The sequence below is a fragment of the Stegastes partitus genome, unplaced genomic scaffold, assembly GCF_000690725.1.
Source record: "Stegastes partitus isolate 25-593 unplaced genomic scaffold, Stegastes_partitus-1.0.2 Scaffold85, whole genome shotgun sequence".
Classification (NCBI taxonomy): Eukaryota; Metazoa; Chordata; class Actinopteri; family Pomacentridae; genus Stegastes; species Stegastes partitus.
In genome coordinates, this window is record NW_007577816.1 from 473,961 (window position 1) to 486,081 (window position 12,121).

Genomic DNA, 12,121 nt, shown 5'->3' on the forward strand with positions numbered 1-12,121 from the left:
AAAGCCTGGACTTGAAATGAGGCCTTTCAGACAGGTAAGCAGCAGTGTTCTATGGGGACTTTGGGCTTTGGCAGTTTTTAGAGCTTTGTAGACATGCAGAATAAAAACACTGAGCTGAATGTTAGTGACTCCGACTGCTCACTGTGCAGCCTAATGTGTGTGGACACTTGCCCTTTCAAGTGTAAATATAGTTGAATTGTATTGATCTTCATTGATTATGTCTCCCAATGTGTCCTATCCACCTGCTTCAAAGATCGCCACGCCTACTTTAGTAGTAAATTAATGGCAGCACAGTCAATTAGACAGAAATGACCATAGCTTCATGACATTTCGAGACACAACATATTCATCCCAGAAGGGACATTTCAGTCTCCCCTGCAGACATTTAAAAAGTGTCATCCTGTGTCACTGTACATCCTGAACCTAACCATTCCTGGCTGGTTGATGCAACACTGTGCAGCGTTGAACAGTAACCAGTCCTGAGACGTGTCCTTGAACAGCTCATTCACTCTAAATCCGCCTGCGTGAGAGCATCAGCTAAACACCCTTAAATGTACCTGTAAGCTGTTTTGGTGTTGATCCTCTGCAGAGTGTCACACATCTTAGAATTACTCATCAAATCATAAAAAGCACAGCTCATTTGCGGAGCTTGTCACCAGCGTCCGCTGCAGCCTGCAACAGGAAGCTGAATGATGGCTGCTTCATTTAATAAAGAATGTGCCAGTGTGCAGTTCATTGTAATATAATTACATTGCGGCTCCATCTTTCTGCGTGCCTCGTTGTTCTTCCACGACCTGTGGTTAAACAGCATCGTCTAATTCAACGGGTGATGTTATTTAAGTTGTCATCAGCTTCGCCTTAGTCGAGTAATAACTTGTAGTGCTCCTGCTTGTCATCAGCACAATGTCATTAAGAATAATTACAAGTCAACCAACATGATAAACGCTTATTGGAACAGCGACACTCGGGCCGGAAATGATTTCTTCCTCAAATCACAACATGTTTCCCTGACATGCTGGCAGGATGGGAAATATTAATTCACCACAGAGGGCTCAGTTGATATTTGGTAATTAAGGTATCTGCTACTCTGACAGGCACACCTGTGCTTGTGATTGATGTGTCCTGTGATGAGAGGCATTTCCTCCTAGCAGGTATTGATTGGCTTTTGAGTGGTGGCTTCTAAGACTGCGTTGTTTGTAATTCTGCAGTTGCGCTGTTGGGCAACGTTGCCCTTGAGGGCTGACTGGGGCACAGCCTCCACTGTCCCTAATCTTGGGATGTGTGAGGAATTACAAACCTTTAAATGCCCTCAGCAGAACCACCAGCATTGTGTGAAGCCGCCAAGGCACCACTCACCCCTGCAGAGTGCAAACACGGTGACAGAGGTTCAGATGGTATTTAAAGTGACAGTGTTTTGATTGTAGTGGAAAGTACTTTGGACTGAATCATGTAGTCACGGCAGGGCTCAAGGGCAATAGAGTGGAGGTGCATGGGAGTCAAACTAGTGTTGTGCTTTCACATTACTCCACAGTAATATAAATCATGACATTACCTGTGTATGGCCTTGGTAAGTAAAGATATAGATGATAAAATATTAATCTTTTATGAAAGGAAAGGGCATTAGAGGCCAAATTGTGAGGTTTCAGGATTTGAACCTCGAATTAAGAGACATTTTCACAACTTTCACATAGGCATCGCTTATGTAACACCCCTATAGATAGTCGATAAATGATTTTTAACACACAGTAATGCAGTTTTAAGCAGCGCATGTTCGAACTTCTGTAAAGTGTGAGAGACTCCAGGGAGATTACATCTAAACCATGTGTTCACATACGTTTAATTATGCATGTTTAATCACGTATGCCAGATCTAATGATAGTAAATCACTGAAGGCACGTCTTCTCGTGACTCAACAAGTGAACTGCCAACAAGTGAATTATCCAAGAAAGCTGTGATGAGATTTTTTTTCTAAGCTCCCGGTGCGTCACTTCGCCTACTCAGGAGACACTGTGCTGGGTCACAATGTGCAGGTCACCAGATAGGCTGAGGAGAGAAAGTATTAGGTTTGGATGTAAACAAAACCCGCAAGGCACGTCACACATAATGTGACGGTGCAGTTTCTGACATGAGTAGAAAGTTGGGTGGTTATCACCCAGCGGTGGGCCGATGATGCACGCTGGGCAGAATTTTATTAAAGTTGATTTGCTTTGTGGTCGTGTTTGTTGCTCCGGAAACCAGCTCGGAGTTTTGTATTCTCTGTGTAGTCTCCAGTAAACCTGCAAGTGGGCCAAAGATAGCTGACTTAGCCCATTCTCTTCATGTTGTCAGAAAAAAAAAAAGTCGGCAGAAACATTCATAAGTGATGCAGATGTTACAACACATTTAACAGTTGGTAGATACAGACATCATTTACAGACAAACTTAAAATGTTTTTAAAATATATGCTGAGCTCAAAGCTCAACCTTGGAAAGTAGTCTAACTCTCAAAGTCGACTTACTGCATAATTCACACACCTCCATCGTTGTACTGATGCAAGTAAATACCTCAAGACTAACTACAATTATCATAAGTAAGAATTCATTACTATGTGTACACCCAAATCTAAATAATGCAACAAGAATCATCAATGATATAATAGAAAAAAATATTTTTTACATTAAATAGTACATTTGTATAAGTTAGAACTGCAAACACTGTTGCCTCACAACAAGAAGGTCGCCGGTTCGCGTCCTGGTGAGGACACCCAGGATCTTTCTGCGTGGAGTTTGCATGTTCTCCCCGTGCAGTGTGGGTTCTCTCCGGGTTCTCCAGCTTCCTCCCACACAGTCTAACATGTTGAGGCTAATTGGTGATTCTAAATTGTCCGTAGGTGTGAATGTGAGTGTGCTTGGTTGTCTGTCTCTAAGTGTAGCCCTGTGATAGACTGGTGACCTGTCCAGGGTGTCCCCCGCCTTCACCCTGAGTCAGCTGGGATAGGCTCCAGCCCCCCCATGACCCTAGTGAGGATTAAGCAGTGTATAGATAATGGATGGATTTGTATAAATTGATTAAATTTAAAAATTTTAAAAACTAAATAATTAGTCAACATTAGTTACTTTTGTATAAAATGCAGTATTTTACTTTGAAAGTGTTCTATTGTTTAATCAATTATGCTACAACAAACAAAAATACACCGCCTAAATAATGTGTCAGACAGGTGAAAAATCCTAAATGACTAGAATGTTTTTCCTTCTGCATACACAACATCTCCACTGGAATTCACTCTACATCACAGTTGTGTGAGTTGCATTCTGAGCTGCAAACGTCCTTCGAAGCAGTTGTGATGTTGCAAAAGTCATATTTAGATTTTAGGTGAGATCAATGTGCAAACTACACGATGCACATACATCATTCTACACCAAGCGAGAAAACACCGGTGAAAAAGCAAACCACATTTCTGAGTGCTGTTGGGGATCTAAAATGTGATTATATATGCTTAAAACTATATAGCGTGTAATAGATTTACTAACGGTTTATAGTGAACTCATTAATATAAAATGAGGTTCCAATTAAATCCCTATAACCCTTATTTCACATGTAATTTTTAATTATATCAGTTGCCATTCAAGTAAAGTAGAGCTTCATTTGTCCACAGAAGGGCAACTGGTTGTGCTGCATTTGAAACACAAGATCAAAAACACACAAGGGATTTAAATGCAATAATACAGAATAATAAAAAGTTAAAAATGCACATAAAAATCATGGAATGCACAAGTGCTCTGAGCTTAAACAGCCTATTATTAAAATCCAAAGCACTGTTTACCAAGTGTGGTTGGGTGGTCAAGCTGATGTTACCTTTTTCTATCTGAGATTAGTGTTGAACTAGCTGGAGGTAAGGATGAGTCGTGTATTTAAAGCAGGAGTCTGGAGGTTTGAAACTCTAAGTGCTGTCAGACAGAATGAATTCTGCTGTCTTTTATAACTGTTTGTTATACAACTTAGACTTTCCTGTTAAGTACCTGAAGTTACGGAAGTTAATGATTTATTCTTTCGGAGCACATTCATTATGCAATCCCAGCTCCATGCAGCTGAAAGATTGTGTCGAGACTCACTTATGTTGCTCCATATGTCCATAAACTTCCCCCTTTGGTTCCCGTTTGGGGTATTGATGTGGATTCGGAAGTGCAGCGAGACTTAGCGTCATTGTACTTGCATGTTTTGAAATGTTAAACTGTTTGGAAGAAAGTGGCACACAGGAACTCACAACAGCAGCTGCATCTGAGATTTCTCTCCCCCACACTATCCTGTTCAATTGACCGTGAGACTGCTGTGAGTCGGTGAAAATGAGAATGACATCCTCGAACACGAGGCAAAAATTTTTTCACCCACGAGCAGCACACAAGCCGAGCCTGTGGTCCGCTGACGCAACGCTCGTGTTTAAAAATTCCACCTCTGAAACCAAAGTGATTTCATTTGCTCTCCCAGTGATTTTTTAAATATTTTTTATTCTTCAAACCTTTTCAGTGATGTCACTTTTTCTCTTTAGTATTTGCAGAGATTAATCTAAACTACGTGTTTGAGCCGAGCATGGGCACCGAACGAGAGCTTTAGCTGTGAAAACAGCCCGGCGTTTTGCACGCTGCAATAGGAGAAAATACTTAATTAGGATTATGGGATTTGTCTCTGCACCTTCAGATTCCTGAGGAGGAGGCTTGGAGATGTCAGAGGGATATAAGTTTGGTCTCATTTAATCAGTGAGCATGGCCTGCACAGCCCTGACCCCAGCAGTAATTTATTACCACTCAAACACAAACACAAGCTCTTTCACCGTGCTGCCGTCGCCCTGTCATCGGTGATAGAGAGAATCAGCTGGCTGAATATAATGAAACCAGTTATTTCCCTGTCAACTGTGAATACTTTTTCTTGCTTTCTTTCTTTCTTTTTTTTTTGCGCTCTCCCTCTTTTTTTTTTTCTGCCACAGATATTGCCATGGCAACTGTGGATCCTGTATGAAGTAGCTGTTGAGGATGTAAAGTAGTTCCCGTGGAAAAAAAATAATCTTGCAAATCCCCAAAACAAGAGCAGAGCAAGGCAGATGCAGTTGTAGGAAGAGGTGTGGGTATGGTTAGGGAATTTAGCGTTTATGGGATTATTCGCACAAGTGCAGCACAACCGATATCTGAATGCGTTTCTTCACATAACGGCGCTCCACCTGTCATTGAAGCAGCACTATATTTGCCAAATCTCTCTTTCCCTCTCCCTTTTTTCTTCTTCTTCTTCTTCTTCGTGGTCAATAGATCTTCACCGTGATTGGCAACTGTATAGATTGAGCGCTGTGTTCTAGTTGCAATTCGTCTCTGCCTGCCACCCAATTCGATGGCTGTCACCCAGCAGTGGCACAAATCCCACAGGCCATTATGAGGCTGGTTTAATCCCCAGAACAGCAGCAACAGAAGCCTTTCAAGAAGGGTTTCGGAGCATGATACCCTGTCTGTCACATGCATCCGTGGGCTTCAGGCAAGGCTACAGTCCGTTGTTGTGATCCCACTCCATCACTAATGTCTTGTCTTATCCCCAAGCCACTAAGACAAATGTACTGGATGTCCTCCTGCTGAAGATCAATCACATGATGCGTGTAATCTTCTGTTGGCTTTTGTCTTTCTGCTATTGATACTTAGATTTTCACCTTGTTTATCGCTCATAATCAATTGTGCTTTTATTGATTTTATAGGCCAAGATGAATTTCTAATAGAACTGTCTTTGGGTCCTGTTATGTCTTGTGTTTGTCTTTTTTTTCCCGCCTAGTTAAGGGCCTGATTTGTTAATGCATACCTGCTTCTTGTAAACTTGCCTCTGCACTTTCTGGATCACTTTAAAGTTGTCAATTGAATTTTAGTGCAGTATTCTACTTTAGTTAGGCTTTGATGAAAACACTGAGTAATGTGAGAAGACCACTTTCATGACTTTGCAGCAGGAGGTATTTAGCTTAGCTTAGCATCATATTAAGACTGGAGGCCTTGCTTACTGTGAAGATAAAAATATGAACAATGGATCCCCCTAATGTTCACGAATGAGCAAGTTGAGCAAGCTGCTGCTCTGGATTGCTGATTCCAGCCAGTAACTCACTGTTAAACTACAGTGTTAAACTACAGTGTTAAACTACAGCTTGTCCTGTAAGTTTTGAGTGTGCATCCAATACACAAGATAAGTCATGTTAATTTGTGAGCTTTAGGGGCTACTGGCAGGTGTTTTTCATAAAAAGTCTGCTTAGCTAAGCTAATTAAAGGCTGGTTCTAGCACCATAATTATTACACAGATATGAGAGCGGTATGGATCTTCTCATCTAACTCTTGGCAGGAAAGTGAAGGAGTGCATTTTTGAAATGGCATCTTCTTCCTTTAAAGCAGCTATAAAGCAACTACTTGAATGTGTGAAAGGAGCCTCTCATGATGAGAACATTGTCACCTGACTGCATTTCCATCTTCTATAGACTGTCTTTCAGATCACTGATTTGATTTTCTGACTTACAAGAGGTTTAGAGACTCCACAGTGTTGACCTGCTGCTTGTGAGACACAGCCAACAGGAGCATGTTAAACCTCCAGTACATTAGACTCCAGCCAAATCACCAAGATGCAAGACAAATATATATTGACATTCTCCTTGTTTAAGGCCACACTTGTAGTAATTTGTATTTTCTGCAGCACACAGACGCATTCACTTTGTGACCTCCAGACTCTCTTAATGCTGTTTTTTATTTGCCTGTTGCTTTTTATTCAGTGCTAAAAGTATTGTCATCATTATTACTAAAACCTTGAATTTCAAACTGTGCTTTTTTTTTTTTTCTTTTTTTTTGCTGGATAATCTTTTTTTTTTTTTTCTTCACGCTAATGAAGATAATGAGAAAATGCCAAGCAACGTAATTCATTATAATTCATGATCAGCTTCCCCCTGCTCCTTAAAGTCTGGAGATGCCAGGTTGCCGCGGGTACAGTGATTGATGGGATGCTTGTGACCTACAATAGACAGAGCCACAATTAAAGTGCGACTTATCTCCCAGCTGTGAATCTCAAAGATAAATGCTGATAGGACCCTTCCCTTTGATGTTCAGTCATGCACCCCACGCCTTGGTCTCAGCTTGTGTCCTTAGAATGACTGATGTGCATTTGAATATTTCTTTCCAGCAGGTAAACATTAACATTCAGTTCACTCATTCACTCCCTCCTCCACGCTCTTGGTTTAATGTAGTCTGTCTGTTTGGCACAATGAAAACCAACGCCTAATTAAAGTGTGCACACCATTTACCAATAAGACTGACATACTGAACATCCGGTTATTGTGGATTTTTTCATAACATTATATAAGATAGGGACTGTATTTTTTAATTTTTTTACTTATTTCCTTTGCTGCTTCCTGTTTGGGTTTTATTATTTCTTCCTTATTGTTTATTGGCTCTCAAATACTGAAGCAGCTCACACACTTGCAACCTAATCTTCAATCTGCAAGATATTTTCTTGCCATCCTCTGGTCTTAGATCACGTTTGCTTGCACCTCATTTAGGCAACAACTCTTTTTTTCCCAGGTGAAGTCGATCTTTAATACAACTTTCTGATAAGATTCCAATGCATTTTGTCATTATTTTTGCCAAAAATAATGTAGATGCTCACCCCCAAGGAACACGTTTGTCCTATTCTACCAGGTTTTATTACATAACTTGTTTTATCACAATATAGAGACATCTGGGTAATTTGCTTCTATGGACACGGCACACTTTGTGGGATTTTTAACATATCGTGCTTGTTCATCTTTCAGTCATCTCTTGCTGTTGCATCCTCTGAGTCCCCCACACCTTCTCCATTAATCTTGATAAGTGCAGCATTTTAGTTAGATACAGGTGCTGCTGATCCCAGTCTGAGTTGCGGTGTCATTCTTACTCTTGGATGGTCTACTTGAGTCCAGATCTGCTAAGTGAAAAAAGTAGACTCACTTGAAGCTTCTGTGTTTGTCTGATTATTTAATTCACACAGTCCAGTGGATTTTTAATACGAGTTTGAAGGAGAGAGAAAGGCAGCAGTGCTCTATGGGGAAGCTCTCAATAATGGTACTTAATTCAAAAACGGTACTATGAGTTTAACAGTCTGTTGGGAAATGTGACAAGACTCTAGGATATTCTATAGTGTTGCAGTGCTCAGTGTGCAATGCTTTCTTAAAGTCTCTAAAATGGCACACAGGGGTGCATTACATGCTCACTGTAAATAACTGTCTACCTATTGTGAAAATTTGATTCTCTGCCTTTTTATTCTCAGTTACTTCTAGTTTCAGCCCCAGCTACTATACAAGCTTCACCATGTGCTGCCATTCATTTGATCCCATTATTTCTGTTAAAAAAAAAAAAAACAAACAAAAAAAACCCCCAAACAAATAACAGCACAGTTGGATTTTAGTGCACTGGTGTGGATTAAATGAACATTTTGCTTACCGCACTGTCCCCAACCATGTGCTTGACACTGCTAATACAGGTGCAAACTGTCCGAGTGGCACAGCTGACCTTTTAGCAGTATGGCCGACCGTGTTCTCTACCAGCTGTGACAGATTACGACAAATTTAAACAATGAATAGAAGCTTTTTCTTTTCCTTTTTTTAAATTTCACTTTCAGCTTTAATTCTTTGTCTTTCCTCACGCGTTTTGACAATAACTAATGTTGATGCCTGGGCCCTGAACCTTGTCATTTGGTGTCCATTTATTTCCTTTGAGGGAAGCAGCAAGCCCACTGACATTCAATCACATTATTTTGGCACAATGATTCGCTGCCTCCACCTGTGACCTGAACCACACATAACACAGTGCATGACAAATGCCGTGTAAATCAAACCTCTACGACACATATACCCAGATGCCAACTGAATCTCATGGTGAAACCAGCAACAGAGATGATCGCATGCACATCTGTAAACAACGCAGGCAGCGGTGAACATCGAGGACCCAACGTTTTCCCCCTTTCTACAACATCTTAATTCAATTTCTTCCAAGCCACCTGCAGGGAGATGCTGCACCACTGGGATGCAGCTGCTGGCCTGTTATTGCGGGAGTGTGATAGAGAGTAAGCTTATAGCAGCCATAACAGGCTTTTTTAAGGGCATGATGGCCTGCAGGTAAGTGATTTAGAGAAAATCAGGTTGATGCTCTTCAAACCTTCTGCCAGAGAGGCATGGGCCAAGGCCAAACAGTTGTAAATTTTTTCAAAGTGTCAGCATTTTCCACATCGCTTACCTCAGGCTCGGCTGGAATAAATTCACACACAATTTTCAGAGATGAAATTGGTCATTCCTTGCGCGCCTTTTCACTCCAGGACCTCTAAAAAATGTCTGAAGGTGCCGTTTGTGGGCTTGTCTCACTGTATTTGACCTGCCACCTGATTCATATACCCAGTAAAGAGAAATTTTTGAATCTTTCACCCAATTTAGAAGGAATTGGTTATGCTGCACAGGGCTGATTTGACATGGTTTGTGCACAAAAAGGGAGCACATCTGATGCGTTCAGGCTCACTGGACACCTAACTTGGGTATATTAATAGGTACCACTGTACACTGCAAGTGAATGTAAAATTCTGTCCAGATCCTGCCTAACATTTTAGCAAATTTGTGTTCATACACGGTTATTTATTGCTGTTTACCGATGTAGAAACCCAAACATTTTTCATACAGTGACTGATCAGGACATTCTCTAAAAAGCATGTAGTTATTATATCTAACATGAGCTGCGAAAAAACTCCTTAAAGCAATAGCGAAGAAAAAAGTATAGAGAAGTGGACATTAAATTAATATGGCCTTTCATTGAAAATAATCTTTTGTGCAATTATACGAGATGCATTAGATTTTCTAGTCTGAGTTTTACACACTGAATAATATCTTAAGAGTTTAATAGCATAGATAATTATAGGATAATATATATCTAAAGGGCTTTATTGCACTATTTTCCTTTCAGAACACAGATATGAGAACCCCACTGCCACCTCTACATTTGGTTCAGATTAGAAAAAGAATTGTATTATTTTACTTGAACAGATCATGTGGACCGTGTCAACAGGTTAATGGGAGTTGCATCTCTGTGGGTGGTCACTGCTCCTCACATTTTGACATGCGTCCTTCAGCTGGGAGATCTGCTCCAACGCTGGCCCTGACATGGAGGCCAGTGATGTTGGACTTTAAATCACTCTTAGCACAAATCAGAAGGGAAATAATTTAAGATTTGACTGAGAGAACTGACTCTCTGAATTGTCTGTACAGTAATAGGCAATGAAAATATCTTCAAGGACCATAACATTTGTCGTGCACATTCTCTACATTGCACACATCTACGGTTACCGACGACTTATCAGTTAGCCATTAAATGGTTGTCTGCTGTCTACTTGACATTTCCCACATATTGAGCCCACCAGAAGCTCAAATGAGAGAAAAAGAAATGTCTGAATTTCTATACATAAGGATTGATATGTCAAGCATGCTTATTACTTAACGGTGAGGCTAAAAGTGCTTTGAAATAAGGTGCTTTTATAACAGTAATTAGACTTCTTAAACGAATAGTTCGACATTTTGAGAAATAAGCCCATTTGCCATTTTTTGTACAATAGGTTGTCGCAAGATTTGACAGCCAGATAGCTTAGCATAGCACAAAGACAGGAGGTGGTCAAAGAACCTGCCTGTCCTTTTCCCTCTACATGTTTTTTACAGCTTGTATGTTAAAGCAGTTAAACAGCCAGCCAAACTCGAAAACATAGTTGGACATTAGCATAAAACGTTTATGAGATCAAAACAGGCTAAATCACAGTGAATGCATCTCTACAAATAAACAACAGTGAACTTAGGCAATTTACAGTTATCCTCAACACTAAACAATGAAAAAAATGTACAGCCATTGCTTTCGTGGGTGTAGGAAAAACGTAACAGGAGGAAACTACCACTATTCTCTCTGCATGTTTACAACTGAGCATCTCTCTCCCATAATGCAAAGCGTAGCCTGTTTAACCGTTCAAAATAAAATACTAATGAAATACTTTTTACTTGCATTTTAAATGTAGATTACTTAATTATAAATGACGAATTTTTATCTGCTGACAGAACACTCCCCGTCTGGCATTACCAGTGCCACTGACTTTAACTTTATTTGTTAGTCCTTTTCAAGGAGGATGATGACATCAGAGATGGGCTGCGGGTAAGTCTTTGATGTTCCCTTAGACCATGTCCACACTTCAACCTTGCGAACCTTTCTATCACTACTTGGAAAGGTAGATGTGACCACAGCCATAGGCCTAGTAGCAGCTCAACCTTGTTTTACCATCACAATGTCCCCAGGTTGCAGGTTGCGATGGGTTTTGTGTTACTTGTGTCTTGAGTGCAGAGTGCTGATGTATTCATTCCTCCAGTGGCTCCAGGATGCATTAGCAAGCACTTGTCTCCACTGGGCTCTCACGAGATTTTTTTCAGTAAAGCTTACAGGTGGAGCAGGTAGGCTTGGCTTTTGGGTCAAGAGCATGGCAGGTAGAAACAGAAATGGCAAGGAAGTGTCCGATGAGACAGAAACCAAGGGCTGTGTATTGATTATTGTTGATATCTCTGCAATCAAAATACACATGACATTGTGTAAGACGAGTGTGTTTGTTCTGCAAGAGCATTGAGTCCAATATTCTGCGTGTCACCCCAATAATTCTCTCCCACACTCCCCCCACATGGGATGCTTGTGGTGGACTGAACTCCCATGTGCAGCCATTGCCATGGAGATACTTCAGGATGCTAGTTTATTTCTTGTCAGGCTCTCCCATGCCCACTTCCAAACTAGCTGCAATCAAGTTAGTGCCCCTGTCTGACCTAAGCTGTTTTGCTCAGCTTTATGCAGCTGTTGGTATCCAATGATTTAATGACTTCAATATGGACACCCCCTAGTATTCAAACGTGTGAACAGAATGGCCCATCGTTTGCTTTGAGCCGCACCCCCTCATGTGTGGAGAGTGACCACTGCCCACAGTCCAAATACATGAAGTCCCATGTAAGAGAAAGGCAGGAATGTGTTGAGCCTCTCTGGAGGGAGGTCTGCCATCTTCTGTACCTCTCACTTCCCTCTGAGCTTGCGGTATGTTATACAGTGAT